The sequence below is a fragment of the Brassica napus genome, chromosome C8, assembly GCF_020379485.1.
Source record: "Brassica napus cultivar Da-Ae chromosome C8, Da-Ae, whole genome shotgun sequence".
Lineage (NCBI taxonomy): Eukaryota > Viridiplantae > Streptophyta > Magnoliopsida > Brassicales > Brassicaceae > Brassica > Brassica napus.
This window is the reverse complement of record NC_063451.1, coordinates 23,539,835-23,560,444: the sequence shown is the minus strand read 5'-3', so window position 1 is coordinate 23,560,444 and position 20,610 is coordinate 23,539,835. Positions and strand designations below refer to the sequence as shown.

The window sequence follows — 20,610 nt, the reverse complement described above, 5'->3', positions numbered from 1 at the left end:
TTGATATTCTTATTTAATGATCTCGATGCAGTTTCTGATTCCCGGGAAGTTATGGACAGATACAATGAACGAAAGTATTAAATCGGTTCATCATCATCTCTCATCTGCAAATCTTTTAATTGGTTTTATATAAAGTGCGCATTTGCTTTTCTTCATCAACAGATCTAAGAAGTCTCAGCATAATGATTTTTTTTGGCCCCAGTTTCAATCGCTTAAAAATCATTTGATTGGTAGATGCAATATTTAAGGTATCGGTAGATCGATGATTGATTCTCAGGTTTTGCTTTCATTCTACTCTGATTATTTTATGAAATCTGATGCAGGCTCTTCAAAAAGAAACAAGTTTCAATTCTTCGAATGATTCGCTTTTGAGGTTTTGTTCTCTGAATTTTTTTTTTTTTTTTTTTTTTTTTTTGCGGTTGTTGATGCAACTGATGATATAAGGAGACTGTGACGTAGATTATCATCACTACGGTTCAAACTCATCTCTCAGTCGAGATCCAAACCCAACTTTTTAGAAAATTTCGTTTGTTAACTCTATCACTCATACTCTATGAACGGCAGCGTGTAGAGACAAGGTTTTAGCATTTCCGGGAAGCCCGAAATGTAGAGAAAGGTGGTGAGCTCATGGGCGTTGATACGCTTTGGGTTGATGGAAAGGTAACTCCTTAGATCTGTCGTGATTTCCCAGCCGTTTGTCTCAGTCCTTAGTGATTCTGTTACTTTTTAATCTGACACAATATGCTGATTCGATGTTTGTTTGGTGGTTTAACATGTTGTTTTCTCTTGAGATTGAATGAATGTAGAATGTAGAATGAAATAGGATTGTGTTGGGTTTCCTAAAGATGAATTTAGATGGACGTTTATGGTGTGTATAACTAGAAAAGTTTCTCCAACAGGTAAATTGCTTGCTTGCTGCTGCTATTGTTCGTTTACAGAATGTTTCAGAAGAAATTTTTTTCTGCTTTCTTTGTTTTCAAATAGAACATTGTTGGTAAATGGATCAAAGCTATTCGCAATTGCATTTCTTGCAACAGGGCAGAGCTGGACCATACTCTCTGAACTTAAAGCAGGACGATACGTAATGCATGGGTTTCTTGATCTAGGACTCGATCCATGGCTCAGAAACATCTAACAAAAAGCTTAGCTGTACTCATGAGCCTAATCGTTGCTCTCATTGGTGATTGAGGTGGAGCTGGAAAGTTAATCACCATTTCCGGTAACACAATCATCCCCATCTCTAATAATCTCTAATGTTGCCACTATAATTTTTTTGATTACATGTGTTGCAAGACTCTAAATTAGCTGAGTCTTACTCTGTATATTGAATGCATATGCTAACTGTGTATTACTGGTTTTTCAAAGTCTTTATCTACCTTTTTCGGTACACTCTCTGCATAACTTATTAAGTCTCTACAGGTTGATAGGGATATGCGAGTCACTACTGATCGATCATATATCACAGCCAATAGTAAAGAAAGGAGAGCTGAAATTCAACGAGCTATGATGCTGCAGTGTACTTCGGATGTACAAGTAATGACTATTGGTAGTTAAATAGGATTACGTTATCAAAACTTGGATGCCCGTGGAACTCTACTTGAGATTGTTAATTTTAAAAGTATTAAAACTCATTATAAATCTCCTGTCATGATTCTGGTTTTCAGGAAATGGAGCCAGAAGTGCTTGGAATTGTCAGTGGTTCAATATAGCAATGGTGGATGCAGCTATGAAGGTAGTTGAATGCCAACCAATCAAGTACACATAGAGAAGTAGGTGTATATCTAAATACAGAGAACTGAAAAGTAATACAAGTCTATGTTTTGTTTAACTTGGTCTCACTGTGGGGTTGTAGGCTGCATCTTCGGTGAAGATGACAAAGACGCAGGAAGCCATTAGATAACATTTTTATTACTCACATATTTCACACGCCAAAACATAAATGGAAAGTTAAAATGATTAAAGTTTTAAGGGTGTAACTCATTGACTTCTACATAATAAGAATTTATAGATTCTCTTTTGAAAAACTCTGATTTCTTTCTTTCTTGTGGTGGAAAGACTTCTAAAAGTAAAAGAATCGTATAGATCATAATTTTCCGAAAATATTCCGAATAAGAAAAAAGACTTCTGAATGTTCAACAGTTAATCGACCCTGAAAAGGAAAAAGTAAGGCACGGTAGTCCAAAAAATTAATACTAATGAATTCAATCAACTTAAATTAATCCCACATTTTATGTAAACGATCATCATTACACAATAAACTTAAACTAATTGTAATAATAATATCAATAACATATGCATGGAACTAAATTACCCGATCTTATTCCAGTCGGGAATGAATGATCTCATAACACCACATTGGTTACAGGCTTACAGCATTGATTCAGCGATCCACAGGCTCACATCGCACCTTAAAGTAGAGCTACTCACCGAGCCACAATAGTAAACCAAAGAATACCGCAAATACCATTGATCATTTCACGAATGGCATTGGTTTCAAGAAAAAAAATTTGAATCGTCATGGAAACAAATCTATTCCTTGCAAAAGCTGCATAAGATCTGTGCGTCTACATGATCATCAACCTACACGCATTGACAGTGAACCCACTAGCATCACTTCATAGGTACAATGGTCTTATGGAGCAATGTCTTGCTAGCGGTAACTTGAAGGCACATTTCATACGAGGAGTACAAAGAGTGTTTTCACAAAACAACACTGAGAGAGAGGCCTTCCACATCTTCATAACAGTTGAAGGTTTGTATAATAATAGTATTTACCTTTATGGTATAATCATGTTATGCAGAGGAAAACCAGAGATTCGTGGATTTAGATACAAAAACTTGATTGTTACTTGCAGTGCCATGCGAGCCTTTCTTGGGATCGACGGCAAGTTTTAAATACATTATTAAATATATACTGATAATAATTTATAATATAATCTCAACTGTAATAAAATAATGAAAAAATTATAAAATAAAAATGATCATGTTTAGATGATTCTATTTTTGTTTAGTTTATAATATAAATCATATTCATATCAATTTATGAATTTACTTTTTAATTTTCTAACAAAATCAGAAAATTAATATTCACATGAAAAAATACTTAACAATTTCCTGTTTTTGCATATATCATAAACAAAATAAAAATATAACATTCCAGTAAACATTCATACCATTAAAGAATCATTAACATTCATACCACTAAAGAATCAGTTCAAAAAAAACATTCATACCACTAAATATGACAAAAATAATTATAAAATAAAAATGTACAAAGATTTTGTGTAAGAAATTTGGAAAAGACAACAAAAATAACTAAAACTTTTAAACTCAAATAAATATATATATATATATATATATATATATAAAGTTGAGATTGTTTCTCTCCCAGGGTGTCCACCTAGGATTCCAGCTCACTAATTCGTGCATCTTAGAGCCGCCACGTGTCCCGGTCTTTAAAACACATCGTTTCATTTAATTTGGTAAGCAATATTTGTGGGTCTCGATTAGAATTGAGTTTTATGTTTTGCTTAATAAAGCCCATTCACTACAAGAAAAAGAAGTGATACACGACAACCATATTAAACAGAAGTTTATCGGGAACGAGTGTTTCCTATCATTTTTGACAATCATAATTTCATCGTAGTTTGGATCTAGAAAATCACCATTTGTTGGAAAATTCTCGGTAAGTTACAATAACATATATTGTCAAAAAAGTTTGTCTGAAAATCATCTGAATGTACCGATGACTTTTTGAGTAATCCACCTCCGATTAATTTTCGGCAGCTGAAAATATTTATACACAAAAACAATTATTTTAATTAAATTATAACAAATATTAAAAATCTTCATATATTTCATTGCATAATAAATGTAAAAATTCAATAACAAAAAACTTGAAAGGAAAGAACAGATTTCCTGTTGGCAATAAATTTTATAAAATTGGTGGTGTATGATGCAACGGTGGAGATAGCGGATGAGAAGTGAGCGGAATCGAAGTAGTGGTAAACAGAGTTGTACCGGTGGTCGTGCAAGGAGTTGCGGTGGCTGTATGCAAAGAAAGAGGCATGGCGGTGCAAAGAGTTGCGGCAGCGGCGGTGAAAAAGTTGTGGTAGCAGTGGTGAAGGAGTTACGGCAGTGGCGGTGCAAGGAGGGCAGAGGCCATGAAGGAGTTGCGGCAGTGGTGGTAAAATATGTGCTGACAGTGGTGGTGCAAGGATTTGCGTCAGTTGCGGTGGAACCGGGAGTTTCACGGTGGTTCTTTTGCACAAGAAAGTAGATCTAAAAAAAAGAGAAATATTGGGAAGAATGAAAAGAAAAATATGAAATTAAAGATATAGTGCTTACAACTCTTCTCCATATATAGATAATATTAAAGACGATTAATAAAAAAAATAGTTCTATGCTACACAACCATTTTGTCCAGAATCTTTTTTCCATTACACGTTTTAGTTGGATCAAATTAAAACGAAAAATTATATATATATTGTCGATTGCAAAATTGTGAATATAGTTAGATTCATAAATCTATTTAATCACTAAACCAAAATTTTATATGTCTGTTTGTTTTTAAGATAATTCAATTATTATAAAGCTCATTTAAAAAAAAATCAGTTGTAAATTAAATTAATTTTTACATAAAATTTGAATGAACAAGAGAAAAGATTATTTTGATCGTATCTAACGTTTAATTGACTTTTATTCGTGTAGCTTGCTTTCTTGAATATAATTTTCCAGTTATGGAAATTAAATAATATTAGTACAAATAATTTTAGTTCGTTCATAATAAATAAAACAAAACAAAATTTTTATTTACCTACCATAATATATTTGTGTAACCGGTCCATTGTATATTTAAGGTATATTTAAATTCATATGAAACCAAAACTTAATTTAAAATTATAGAAAACAACATAATCTCCATTAGTACACTTTAATATAGACTCAAATGTTTGTAAAATGAAACAACATGAAGACCATTCAAAGCGTTCACGGTATATCAATATCACAATTTTATAACATAGAGACAACTATTTTTTTTTTGGACAACATAAACAAGTGTAAACAAGAAAAATATATCTTATTACATATAATCTCTCCTGACCTAAAACTTTCTAAAAGACAAATCATTATCATACACATTTCTTGAAAATAAAATCTTGAAGCACGAACCAAAAATATTATACCAAAAATAATAATCTAGATCACAAGTAAAGTATATCCCGCCCGTAGGGCGGGTCGATCCTAGTATATATATATATAAATATGTTGGTGACCCTCCTGTGATGCCACATGGAAAGTCATTCTCTGACAGGCCGACACGTGTCCGTCTTCTGGGTTTTATTTCTTTGGTTGGGTTTGAGTTTAACTTTGGGGTTATACTATGAACAACTAGATTAAGACCCGCACCTTGCGCGGGATAAAAATTATATATATAAATTATTTTATGTATTATATGTTCTTACATATTATGAAATAATAAATATATATTAAATAATTAAAAGTCATTAACTATTACATATATAATAAAATTGGTGCGAACGTATAAATCAATTTTATTAATACAAACAATTTTTTTAAAAAATTTGATAGGATATGTAATTAAATTTAAATGATATTAACATACATAGTATATTTTTAATATTAATGTCTATTTTTTTTTTAATGGTGTTTTCTACTCATATGTTTTTTTTATCATGTGTATCTTTAATAGCAAAAACTTTAAATTACTGATAACAAAATTTTCATTGTGGGACTAATAATTTTAGTAATTGATAATTTAAAAAAATTTATCAATGTTAGTTCAAAACTTTTATCAAAAAAATTATTCAAAGTAAATTTTGAAACTAAAATATTTATTTATTCAATATGGTTTATAGTTTAATTTAGAATGATATATATATACATATATATTTTAAATCTTAATGATTAATTAAATTAGACTTTTACTTATATGATTTTGTAATCATTTGTATTTTGTCATAACAAAAATTTTAAATCATGGATCGCAAAATTTGAATGTGAGACTTTTAACAATTTTAGTAATTTATAGTCATTTTTTAAAATTCAAAATATAAAATATACAGAAAAATCTAAAATTTTATAATATGGTTATTTTGTTTTTTTAAAGTTATTTTAATAGTTTTAAATTAAACAAATTTGATAGAAGATACATTTTTTTTATCAGATCTTTTTTATTCAAAATCATTAATTGTCATATATACTTTATCCACATTAAGCAATTCCGTAATCTTTATTTAAGGAAATAATAATTGACATTAATAATGAATTTATGGTTAGTTTAATAAAAAGTTTATTATATAATTAGATGGACCAACCTATTTCTCTAGTAATTCTAAGAATCATCCTAGTGATAACATGTGGCTACAAAAAGAAGTTGTAATGTTTCACAAATAATATATAGGGGATTGACAGGTCTTTTTACTCTTTAATATTATTGAATGTGTTAATTATTTCTTAATACATAGTAGATAAAAAAAAAACACACATTACGATATGGACGTTATATTATCATCAAAGCAATCTTTATCCTATGTACCTCGTCCTGCGGTAATTTATAAAGTAGCAACGAATCTATGAGTTCAGCAAATTTGCAATTACTTACGTCAGAATTTTAAGTATATAAACATTCAACAGTAATGTGTTGAATATTATATTCATATGATTTAAAAGCCTTTAGAAATTTTTATTTTTAAACATACACCAAAAACTTTATGAAAGTAAATATCCATTCAGGTTCTCAACCACTTCAAATACCACCAACGCCAAAAAAATTTAATCAAGTGCACGAAAACTAGAATATATTTAAAACTACAATAAATACATTAGTTAATGAAAAATCCTTTTTAAAAAATATCATGGATGCATACATAAATACTAAGAGAAATGTATAAAAGGAAATAAAAGTAACAATAACTTGAAGAACAAAATGTATAAGACTGTGAATATTTATGATTTGTGGTCTAAGATATATTCAACTTATTGTCCTAATCAAGGCGGAATAAACATTGAATAATATTTCTTTAAAAATTATATATACATAGAAATATTTTTAGTGGTAGGGTATATTTATAATTTCCAATATTTGGCCAAATAAAGAAAAAGGAAACCTGCATGTATATAACCATGAAAAGAAAACTACTTTAAATAACTTAATCAAAACAACAACCACGTACAAGTAAATCCGATGAACGTCCCAACCTCAAAAGAAATAAGGTGTAAGAGTTTTTTTGCAAAAAAAGATGGTATAAGAGCAAAAATCCCAAGACATGACATATAGTTTTGTACTAACAGCTTACCAACCAATTTAATTTACATAGTTCATTTAACAATAATCAAACTAAGCAAATATCCCTAATCAAAGCAAATATTGGTAGCTTCATAGTCTATTTAGTATTCAAATACATTAACATGTACAATATTTAACTAATATGTATATTTTTATATGATACAAATTTATATTAAACATTCATTCTAACTATTTAAATTGTTTTTAAATTTTTATCCCGCCAGTAAGGCGAACCGGCCCTAATCTTTATATATAAAAGACTGTTTGCTTCTCTCACAGGCCTCCACGTCATCGTCCACGTAGGAAAGTCGCGCGTCTTGGAGTCGCCACGTGTCCCCCTCCTGAAAAACTCACCGTTTTCGTACGAGTTTTTTTTTGTTGTTTTTGGCAAATTTGGGCTTCGGTCCGTTCGTCGCTTCCTGCGAATAACATCATAAAGCGTCACCCCGCTAAACCTAATTATCACCTTCGTTCATCCGAGTCTGATCTCGGCGGCGAGAATGACGATCCATCGTTCTCATTCTCCCTGTAACAGAACTTGACTTTAATGGCATCAATGCGTTCGTCGAGATCTCCGTTATAAATAGGTTAGTATTCACCCTTCTGGAGATCTTGCTCTTTTCATTTCTCTGCTGCTTATCCTTTATTCTTGATCTTCTACTCATCTCTCTAAATGGCCATCTCTAGGTTTTTTTTTCTGATTTGAAGACCAGGAAGTGTTCAAACGTTAAGCGGGATGGATATTGCGGCTTCATCTAATCTCTTTGCAATCTAATCGCGTCTTCACACAGCTTCTTCCTCGTTTATCTGTAACATCCTCATCCTCAACATTATTAATACTATCCTCTTTCTTTTCGTGACAATAGTGTTTCTTTTTTAGCCGCACCAAACAGGAATTGAGTTTTTATCCTCGCCAAATCATGCCCAGACAATCAGAGCTTCGGTTCGAACGATTCCAATTCTTCACTGGAGACAAACCAACGAAACCCAGGTGCAAAGTCTGGGTCTTTTTATATTTATCAATATTAAATTCACTATTTTGTGAAAGTCAATATCTTTTTCTTGGCTTCCATTGATGCTAAGAACATTAGTGTATGTATTTAAATGTTACTGGTCACTGTAAGTTTGGGAGCTGAGCTAGCTGTAGTTTAAAATCTACACTTGTGTATGCACGTGCTTTACATTACCTTTTGGTAAGAAAAATCTCAGAGTCTTCTTAGTTGGGTTGTGTTCTTGGTCTGCAGGGCATCAGCAATCGATGTCAAGGAGACAGTGAATGATGACATGTGTGTGCTTATCTCCAGCTTTAATTACCAATGCCTACACTTTGGTCTCTGTACAAAACGCAGATGCTTTAGACAAGAAACCATGAGTTTGCCGTAACTGCCAGGGCATTGGTACTGTTCTTTGTGAGTTACATTTTCTTAGCCTACTAAACTCTTATATATATATATATATATATATGATTACTCTGCGTAAGCTGACATCTTTCTATGTTCAAAGTCGTAACTATTCTCTGTTTCCGTTTGATATGCTTAAGCTTCAAGAGCTTAACATTGATGCCCTTATGTGTTTATATGATTAGGTGATATGTACGGGGGTACAAGAAAATGGAAAGCTCCCAACCGAAAACGAGCCAAAGATAGGTTTGAGTTTACAGAATGTCCGAACTGTTAAGGTTTGTCTCTCCCTCTTTCCCAACATTTATTTGTAATGTAGTTTGGTTTCGGTAACCCATGTTTTATTTGGTGGCTCCTGTTTGCAAACAGGTGGAGGGTTTTCCCAGTCTGTTTAGGTACATGTTTACCAAACAACAAAGGACTCCTTAGAAGGTGGTGCTCGTACAATGTACAATGGTTGCCTTCTTCCCAATTCTTGAGCAGGTATATAGTACATGCCCTCATTTTATCTCCACATAAAGATAATTGGTCTGTTTTGACTGGGAAAAATGTGTTACTTTTTCTCTCAGCACAATGGCAATAGTTATGATTATAGAAGAGGAAGAAAAGTAATACATTGTCGACGCATGTGAAGCTATAGGAGAATGGGATGCTAGAACATGTTTTTGTAATGCTGCTAGAAATGTGTTGTTAATTCTTTACAAACCTAAGAGTTTTCATCTTCCTTAGACAGTCTTGATGACTCAATTTCACATTCCCTACATCGATGACAACGATACAAACTTCAGTCCTCAGACATGAACCAGTCCCTGAGAAGAACCTCTTCCCTATGCATTTGAAAGAAAAAAATGTAACACCCCATCAGCCTTATATGTTGGATTGAGATATGACCGAAATTGATAGTAATCCGATATACTTATTTAAACTAAAATAACTTGACGCCTGATCCTTATAAGGGAAGGAAAAGACAAAAAAAAAAAAATAAGGAGGACAAGAGAAAAGAAAGGAATGAGGAGGAGAAAAAAACTAGACGACTGAAGGAGAGGAAGATGATGATAATGGCAGCGTCGATTTCTTTAGAAAGAGGAAGTTATAAATAATAATTTTTAGTCAAAAAAAGTTATATAAAATTATGTATTGTCTTGACCAGAAAATAGGTACATAGGTACACGTCTACACACAACACACAGTAAAACACACATAGATGGTTTAAAAGTTAACTAATTCATTAAATAACTAATCGGTTAAGCAAATCATGTCATTACAATTTTCTAAAACACAGAGAATGTTTCTGTTCAAAAGTTAATTCATTCATTAACAAAACTAATTGGTTAAGTAAATCAGGTTAGGTAAATTTTGGTGTTATATAATTAAAAAAAATTAAAGAATTTTTTACCTCAACATTCAAATTTTTTTATAATGATGAATCACATTATTTTATTATTTATTTCATATTCATATTTCATATTTTAAATTTAAATTTGCCTATTAACAATTTCCAGTTGATTATTTTAAATAAATAAACTAAAACAGCATTTTCATCAAAAATCCTAACAATTAATAAATCTAATTTATTTTTATAATATTGCAAATGAGAATTTATTTTTTAAGTAAATATAAATTCACTAACATTGTTAACTTCGTTTTCGTATATAATATTTACATACTGTATAACGCAAAGAAATGATTTTGTATAGTAAAATTAATGTAAGGATTATATATTATAAGTTAGTCAGTTATATATATAAATATTTTTTTTTGGTCAAGTTAGACAGTTATATTTGTTTCAAAACTTCGAATTAATTATATTGATAGCATGATTATTTTAGTTATAAGATAGCTCTGACATCTCTCCAGAACTGTTGGATTTTTTTACTTTCAAACCCATAAGAACTATAAGTACTATATTCAGTTTAGCGTAGTTTTTTTTAAATTGGTTTTATATTTTTACACTTTCACACCAGATGTTACCTTTCAAAGAATAAATTCTCTTTGCCTACGTGTGTTGTCCTTATGCTTCAAATTAATAGCTATAACTTAATCTCCTTTAAAACAGAAATGAACAATTTTCTTAAAAACAAAAGACATACCAAACCGTAATGCACACTTTAGTTCCAACCCAATATATTTCAAATAAGTTTGTAGGTGTTCAGCACCTTATACTCTGACATGCAAATCAAATATACACATCCACACATTTAAGAGCCCAAATTAGAGAAACCCACAATTAACCAACAAATTATAGATTAATAATTGTAAATAAATACAATAAGAAAGTCCACATACACCTCAGACATAATCTCTACAAACCCTAATATTATTTAAGACCATAAACGTCAAAATACACTGTTTTTGCAAAACAAACATAAAATACAAACAACGGAAGTATATAATTATATAGTTACATAGATCACATGTAAACCAAATTCCGCGCTACGCGCGTACCGACCCTAGTCTATTTATATAAAGTAGAGTTTATTCACTCCAGAACACGCCACCTCAGCAGACAGGTCAGAAAGTCATGTTCTAAAAAAGTGACACGTGTCTCAGGAAGACAAAACACATTCTCTCCCCTTCATTCTACGGCGTCGACGCCTGAGTTTCTTCAGATTATCTGAAACGGTCCGATTTAAGGCTTTCGTGTTAAATCTCATTGATTCAGTCGCTCACGATGAGTTCTGCGAGACGGTGTGTGTTAGGTATAAATATGTGAACATAAGGGCGATCAAGCTTCCATGCGTTCATGATATTTTGAGATGCAATCAACTCAAGCTTTAAACCAGGTCTTCGTGGCTTCATCAAAACATGAGTAACTCTTTCATCCTCATCTCTCATCTGCAATTTTTTATTGATTTGATATACAATGACAATTTTCTTGCTGCAGATCTAAGAAGGCTCCGTACAATGATTTTGAGGGTCCTGGTTTCAATCCCTAATACCGTTTAAGAATCAGTTGACTGGAAGCGGCAGTACCTAAAGTTTGGGTAGATCGAGTTTCCAGGTTTTGCTTTCATACTACTCTGACTACTTTATGAAATCTGATGAAGTTCTTCAAAAGGAAACTAACGTTAATTCTTTGAACAAATTGTTTTTTGAGGTTTTGTTTTAAGCCTTCTTCTCTGACCATTTTATGAAAATCCGATGTTATCACTTACAAGGTTTTGAGAAATTAACAGAGTCTTGGGAAGGAATTGAATTAAAAGAGGGTGAACAACTTCAAACATGCAAGGCAAAACAAACCACTTTGGCCTCGAAATTACCTTCTTCCCAACTTATTATCCACTGCAAAAAAACCACTGGAAATGTAAAGCGTCAATTATAGAGAAAGTTAGCCTTATTTTCAATTTAATTGCTTATAGATTGAGAACTAACCTGTAGGAAATGTCGGTGATGGATTGTTTATAGATTCTATATCAGATTGATTAATGGGCTAACAGGGTTTAATGATGGCAAGAATTTTCATATAATATTGTAGGAAATGTTTTCTCACAGATTAATTGTTTTCTGGTCTGGTCAGGTCAACAAGATTTGGTTTCCTAAAGTTTCTGGTGTTGTTCCTGTCATCCTGATGTGATAACTTCTAATTGTTCTGGTAAGTGGCTACTGGTAATCCGAGGAGACCAATAAACCTATGTTTATTCTTGATATAGTGATTGTTTTGCCTGATGTTGCCACTTACAATGTGATCATATGTGATTATTAACACGATATTAATCGATGGTACTTGCAAACAGAGCAGTGTTGGCAAGGGGATAAAGCTTTAAGATTAAATGAGTGCATTGTTAAGGTATCAAGATTGTTTTTTAAAGTTAACTTTCCAGAACGTTTACAATTTTCAGGTTTATTAATGTTGTTTTTTTTTATTGTAGGCTCCCTTATCTCAGTAAATTCATCGCTCAAAAGATTGCGTTGCAGGTTAGATCATTCCGAGAATTTCAAGAGCTTCACTTGGAAGAACGTCTTCAACTCCTGCGGGGGTTGCTGGTTTGTCGGAGAGCAATGTTGTAGACATCGAGAAGGTGTATAGAAAAGATACCTTCTTTGAAAGTAGGAGTCACGTGCAAAACAGAAGGTGATAGTTCAAGCTTGGATCACTCTAAAACTTTTCAATTGACTCTTAGGCGCTATTCCGCCCTCTCCTTACCACAAAGAGAAAGGCTTATGGGCTCTTCTTGCGGATTCAAACAATGTATGGCTCTTTCAAAAGGTTAGTTTCATGGATGGAGCTGAAGCTATACTCTTCTTCAACGATGTTTGTTAGACATTGAAAAGTTTAGGAGCAAGCGTCGAGGCAAAGAACAATGAAGTTAGAGAAGGTTAAAAGCCGATCAAGATTGGAAATGGGGAAACGCTAAAAACTTGCAGAAGATACTAATAATTTGACTTGCTTATGAGTTTGGCGTAAGAGATGCTTGGATCAGTTGTGATCAAAAGACATTACTTAAAGTTGAGGTTTTGAAAAGAACCAGTGATTTGGAGGGTGAGGTTACAGAAGAAGGCATGGAGGAGGAAGAAGAAAATGAGAATGAAGAGAATTATGAAAGCAAATATAGTGAGGAAGAGGAAGATAAGAAGAAAGGATCAAAGAGAGTAAAAAAGATGGGATCAGATGAAGATTGAAAAACAAAAAGGCGTCAAACCTGCACTGTGTAGGTTTTTGCCTCCAAAATTTACAGTGATACTCAATGACTTTAGCCTGTTATTTGTTCTTCCGCTGATTTCGTAGACGTTTTGGATTTTGATGGTTTTGGACTTTTGTTAACTCTTTAATTTATGTCTTGATCCGACTCTTCTAAGCTTTACTGTAAAATAAGTTAATGCTTCCTGTTTCGGTTATTTACCTGGCTTTGGATGTGTTTTAAGGGTTTTACTGGGTACAGAGGCTGTTATGAGAACTTATGGTTTTGTTGCTGTTTATCAAATACACCAGATCTAGAAATAATATAATTTGGTAAGGTGAACATAACCCTTATACAAGCAACTATACAATAGAGAAAAAAAATATAACAAAAATGAAACAGATCCACATTTGCGCGGTTGAAATATGTGAAGAAAAAAACACCTACTTTCACATATTATTGAACATCAAAAACGAAAAACATGTTGGTGACGAGTCACGAGCAAAACAAAATTGATAACAAACATAAATCCCAATATATTTAAAGATTTAATAACCCACGTTAGTTAACCATCTAATCTAATAGTCTTTCCATTTCAAAAATATATATGGTTTAGAACTTTTACCACTATTAAGAAAACATACGAAATTTTGATTATCAATAGATTAATTTCTAAACTAACTATTTTTCGTAATTTTTAACCAATAAAATTTTAATAAAAAACATTTATATTTTTTTTGAAATTTACAATTAACCATTTAGTAATGAATTGAAAATGTAAAAAAAAAATATTTTTAAAACCATTTTTTTTTCTATAATGTGGATTTTCGATACAGAAGGAAGTATAATATATGTTAATTAAATATCATAATATTTGTACTATTAAGTTAAATTAAAAACAATTTGTAGAAATTAAATAATTTTTATCTTTTGTAAGTAATTTTATAATATAATCAAATATTAATTATAAACTGAGGGCGCCATGTCAGCAAGAACATTCTGGATGCGAATGTAAATTGTGAATGATGTAGTTGTGATGATATAACTGTATTATTATTATTTTTTAAACAAAAACTTAGGTCAGAAATGGAATCTTCATAGTAAAGTAGCCAAATGTGCATGCTAAATATTTAAAGAGGTAATTGTAGAAGTTTTATGTTATAAAGTATACAGAGATGATAGTATATAAAAGTTCACAAAGAACTTAATAATTTACTTTGGCGCTGCACACGTAGAAATTCCAAGACGGACCACTGTCCAGGATTCTTTTTAAACATACGATTAAATTTTTACCAATGCATTTTTCTTTACTTTTTGTAACACAGAGAATTTAAAATATCCTAAAACCGTTCAATTCATTTCAGATCGACGACTGTAAAAGTCAGTGTATGAGAGATTAAATAAGAAAATTTTTACTTATTCTATACAAGAATTAATATTAGGAAAACAAACAAACAAATTTGACATTGAAACAAAACCGCAATAAGGACTAATACATCTTTACATATGCAAACAACAATTGTGGTAAAGATAACTATATCTATGCCATAATTTTGCTATGAACATGAGAATATGAAGAATCCATGAAATTTATGTATTGTCATGAACGGCAAACCGACATGTCTCGAGCTGAAAAATGCTGGAGATAGATTAAATGTTCCTTACGTGGCGTCTCTATATTGAAAATAAATATTATAGAACTAATATGATCTTTATAATTTTGAGTGTCAATGTTTTCTTATTTTGATTAACTTTGCTTTATTACCCTCTTTGGATTCAATATAACATTCTACTTTTAATAAAAAAATGCAACTTCAAATAATCACCACTTCCACTCCTTTAGCATGTCGAAAGATTATTATTTCAACATAAAGAGTAATTATTCTTATAACATACACAAAATAGTTATCCACAACCCAATCATTCCGAACCCGAAATATTGCAAACCACAATGCACCGAATATGAGATCAAATTTTTGTAAAAGAAAACAACATAAAAACCATTCGAAGCCCTCACAACATATCAATGCCACAACTCTTAAACAACTATTGTGAACAAGCAAAATATATCTTATCATATTTAATCCCTCCTCACGTAAAAATTTCTAACAGACAAAAATCATTATCATATCTATCACTTACAAATGCAATCCTAAAACATAAACCATAAAATCATACAAAAATAATAATCTAGATCGCAAGTAAAGTATATCCCGCCCGTAGGACGGGCCGACCCTGGTATCTATTATTATAAAAGACTGTTTCCTTCTCTCCCAGCCCTCCACCTCAGATTCCAGCGAGATATGTCGAAGTCTATCGTCGTGACACGTGTGCGATGAATCTGATGATGATTTCTTGGATTGAGAAGTCTTGGTGTCGTTTCATCTCATGTTCTTCTCCCAAGAACCCTTATGCAATGAAATGATTGTCTTTCACTAACGACCCATCTTATGCACACACACAAAAAAAAAGCTCTACTCTGTTTGATGTTGGCTATCTGAGTCAGACTTTGCTTAATAGTTTAATGTATGATTAATGAGAAAGCCAGGGTCTGCTTCCCAAGGTTCGGGTGACTCATCATCTTCATTCCCTTACTTACTTGAACTAATATGCTTCATGTTATCTGATACTGAAGACTTTTGCAGATAGAAGAGGTGGGTTTGATTACAGAAAAGATGAAATTAACCAGACACATGAAAAGGTGATTAGAACACTTGAATCATGCAACTTGATAGGAAAACTCGGAACCTAACATCATCTTGGAGGTAAAGCTTCCAAGGCTCTATTATATATTATTGTACCACACAACTTTAGTTCCAAATCCAAGATGGACTTAACAACGAGTGATAATCTGTATGATTGGTTTAGTTGTCATGTTGGAATGTTTGTGACTCTGTGTCTTTTACAATTAAAGATGTTCGCAACTGGAGTACTCTTTTTGTTTGTCTTTGCAAAGGAAGTTGTTTGAGAAGTGAATGTAATGTTCCCTTCTCTTTTTTACACTACAACACAATTGATGTTATAGCTTTCTTTGTTGCTTAACATTTTCATTACTGATTGCTGACTCTTTTTCCCAGATTGGGACTAGCAGAAGAGGTAACATCAGGCTCTCATGACGTCTCTGATGCTGTGGAAACATGACCAAAGGTGCGTTTCCTTGGTTTCTTCAATATAGAGTCCACGAAATTTTTTGTTCAATAAACTCTGTGTTCTACTTTGTATCTTTTCAGTTGTAAAAAGGTATAACAAATATGCAATGTGCCTATTTTTAGAGAATAAAGTTACTGTACTTATGTTTCTTAATATTCTACTCTCTTTTTTTTTTTTTTGTAAAAGAGACTATCAAAGTTTTTATTACCAAAGCTAATGATAATCACCATGGCAATGTAATCTTTAGCTGTTTTTTGATTATCAATAATGCAGATCTCTGCAAGGGTTGTACCGGGTCAAGAGTTATTCTGTTTCAGTAGAGATCCTGAAGAATGTTTCTTGCGATTGTTTATGAGAACTTTGTCGGCTGTGTTGTGCTTATTGTAGAGGTAAAATAAGAGGCATTTCCTTAAATTTGTTTTTGCATCAGAAACATTGCTAAGAAGGAACCAGTTCATGAGATTGTTGAAATGACAGATTTGGGATGCTCTTTAGCACTGAGGGGTTTGATATTTTTGCGAACGATCGAGTATTTGGAATGGTCTCTTAAGTGGCTTCTGAAACTACACAATATCAGAGATTACTGTGAATTTAGCCAGTGTGTTAGTCTTGGAAGATGCTTCGGTTGGACCGAATTGAAATATATGTAAACATGAATTATATATATATAATTATTTTATAGTCAAGGCAACCATTAAAAATCCAACTATTTCTTTATACTAAAACCTTCGGAAGGAAGATGTATTTCAGGCTTTCAAATATCACATAAGTTACTAATTAATGAATTTGTGCACAAGTTTGTTACTTGGTGTATATGTGAAATACAATTCGTATATATACATATAAGATTAAAATATGTCTTTGTAAAATATATTCTGCCAAATAATATAAGCAAAGTAAAATGAATTTATGCATTAATAAGTATAAGTCACTAGATGGCAGTAACAACAAGCTTGACTTTTGACTTGCGAGTAATTGAATTTTGTTTTGTTTCACCGAACCTAGACTTGCAAAAAAAAAGGGCGAATATGATGGATTTAAGGAAAAATTTGTATAAATACATACATAACTCCATTACAGGATAACTAAAATAAAATAAGGAGTGAGTCTAAAATAACTTTTTCATTTTTTAGTCGCAAATTCTAGTTTTGAAAAATTAAATTTGAAAATGATTAAACCACAGCCAATAGTTAATACATAATCAGAAAATTGTAAGAAAAATAAAAACTAACAAGATATAATAAATATAATGACAAAATTATTGAAATACATAAAATAATCCATAATACATAATTTCAAGAATAAATATGGAAAATTCATAACAACAACAAATAGAAGTATATAGGTTTTTAAAATATATATGTTTTAAATGAAACAACACATCTGATTACATAACACATAAATATAATAGTATTTTTTTAGAAATACACAAAGTAACTAATCAATACACACATAATATTGTTGGGTGAAAAAAAAACCCTGCAACTTCAGATAGAAAGTTATATGAATAGATATATAAATATTTATACAATTCATTGATATATAATAGTTTCAAAAATCTCATATATATATATATATTCCCAAAAAATAATTAAACACTGATTACTTTTAACGATACTATAGTTATGTAGTTCTCGGATTACAATGCCAAAATTTAACAATCTTATTAACATATTATTCACAGCTATATGTTTCTAATCAATTTATTCCACTTATGTTTATTTCATCCCATATTCAGATATAAATAAATATATATTAATATAATACTTACTAAGGGTTTCAAGGAAACAATTAAAATTACATTATTTCCATTCGGAAAGACAGAGCAAAAAAGCAAAACCATCAAAAAATATTACTCGCTTAGTTTTCAAAGTTCCATAATCTTAAATTTCATGAATCTACCAATTACTTATCAAATTATAACAAAACTCAAACAATATATCAAACTCACATATATGTCTCTCTCTAACAAATGTAAGACTATAAAACATAAAAACAACCAATGCTTATTAAATAATATTCCATAATATCAGACATGCCTTGCAAAAACAAACGAAAATATAAATAAATTAAAACAAGCAATGTTTATTATACATATACTTTAGTTTTGAAATTATTTTTATAATTCACATCTCATCCCGTCCGTAGGGTGGACCAACCTTAGTATATTTATATAAAGAATAAATTTGCTCTCTTCTCATCAAGACACGTCAGTAAATAGGTGCAGGAGAAGCTTACACCTGTCTTTCTTTTACCGAATTTTGCTTTAGTTTACAATCTGAATGGGACTTTGTCTTATACTTAGTGGGTTCTTATTTTGTTATTAATTTTGTCAAAGTCATAATTACAGCCCGATACAGAGAGACCAATGTCTTGTTCGTGAAAATACCAAAAAAGGGTTCTCTTAATCTTCTTCGATTCTCAAGCTTTGAGTGCGCCGTTTCGTCTTTTGTTCTTATCCTCCAAATGGTTACGAGATGTTTCAACGCCATTACGACCTTCTTAACTCCTAAACCCAATTCAACCACAATTACTCATTCAATGCATCTTACCTCTATTCAAGGCGGTGGATCTCTAACTATAAAAAGGTAAGAAGCTTATCTCATAAATCTCATCCTCACCGCAACCAAACCTGCGAATCCTAGCCTCCCAAATCGAAACTCTCATCAGACAATCTATCTCCAGTTCTATCTCACATCGCTGTCCAAATCCGACATGAGCCAGACAATCGTTTGCGGAGGAGGACTATAATGATCAGACTCTTGCTGTCATGTCTCGATTGCCTAGAGTAAACATTGTCTCACATGTCCCCACCGGCCCCATAAACATTTGAAACATAAATCATACTCTAATGCACCAGCTGATGACATTTGTTCATTTTAGTGGTGTACGTATTGTCATGTAATTTGGTGAGATTTGGTCGTTTTTGTTTCCCTAGACGTGTTTTCTTTTTTTTTTGTTTACTTCCAGATTCTTGCCATGATACTTGGTGCAATGCCTTTTACAAAAAAGTTGATATTTACAAACGTTGCAACTCTTTTCTTATCGACAGATAGATGCATGTTTCTTAGTTAGGCAAGTGCACTCACGCTGCAGATCCAAATCAAATCAGATCTTGAAGCCATGGATGCAGCAGTCTCCGCAGCAACCTCAGTCTCTGGAGACCAGAGACCATGAAAGAGAAGAGACCAATTAAAATTGTGCAGACACTCCAGAGACTGAGGTTGCTGCGGAGACTGCTGCATCCATGGCTTCAAAGTATTTGGTGTTCAAGGATAGTGATCCTCATGATTCAGCGTTTCTAAAAAATGCGAAGCATCTGTTCAGTTTTGCAGACACTTAGAGAGACTCTTACAGTATACTAATAAGTCTTACAATTCAACAGGGTATGGGAACGAGCTACTATGGCAGCTTTGTCGCCACAGAAACTGAAGATCAGTGTTGTTTTCTCCGCAGGTCAAGCACTTGGCACATTGTCATTAATGGACCATTTCTGTGTGTTTCCGAATGATTTATGTATTGTTGTATCTTGGAGGTATACTATTGATTTGTAATTTTCTTTTGGCTTCAGATCACTTGCAGCTAAAAAAGAACATTTTACGGATTTAAAGATGGCCCAGATGGGATCATGAAATGCAAATAGGTTAACTTGAATGCAGAATTCATTCAGCTTTTAAGAAACCATATACTTAGACTGTAATGATATATGGATATTTGCTAAAAACTTTATCTAAGAATGAGATTCTACAAATTTTCATCATCATTTAGATCTTTGTGTTATAGACACTCCGGTATTCAAGCATGTGTATATAGCTGCACCTCAACTGTCGAATCTTTAGCTACAAGTTAATTTCTCTTTTGGTGACCAACTGACCATGAATGAACTTTATACAGTACATACATAACCTTTTATTTCAGAAACAGAACTGCAAATTTCTCCTAATTACACCATAACGTTATATATAGAAAGTCGAAACCTTATTCTACACCAACTACTCACACCATATGTCTATCTTAAGAGTCAGGGCTCAGGATTCATCTCATAAAACATACTTAAGAAAGTGGAGTAGCAAGAACAACATAACACTTTAAAAATATGCAAAAGTAACTATTAAGTAAACAAAATAGAATT

General features: G+C 31.9%; 1 long non-coding RNA gene across 2 annotated transcripts; it reads left to right on the top strand.

The window, feature by feature from the left end:
• Window positions 1–6,603: 6,603 nt before the first annotated feature.
• LOC106345775 lies at window positions 6,604–20,277 on the top strand. Of its 2 annotated transcripts, XR_007327517.1 has the most exons (17): window positions 6,604–7,896; window positions 7,997–8,118; window positions 8,190–8,300; window positions 8,554–8,718; window positions 8,895–8,987; window positions 9,079–9,192; window positions 9,279–11,518; window positions 11,594–12,301; window positions 12,444–12,496; window positions 12,579–12,916; window positions 12,971–15,891; window positions 15,974–16,093; window positions 16,406–16,475; window positions 16,752–16,867; window positions 16,956–19,387; window positions 19,864–19,934; window positions 20,050–20,277. It is a non-coding gene; the product is annotated as an uncharacterized LOC106345775 (long non-coding RNA). The 2 variants fall into 2 exon arrangements; XR_007327518.1 differs by lacking the exons at window positions 16,406–16,475; window positions 19,864–19,934; window positions 20,050–20,277 and having other exon boundaries at window positions 6,609–7,896; window positions 16,956–17,259.
• Window positions 20,278–20,610: the final 333 nt, after the last annotated feature.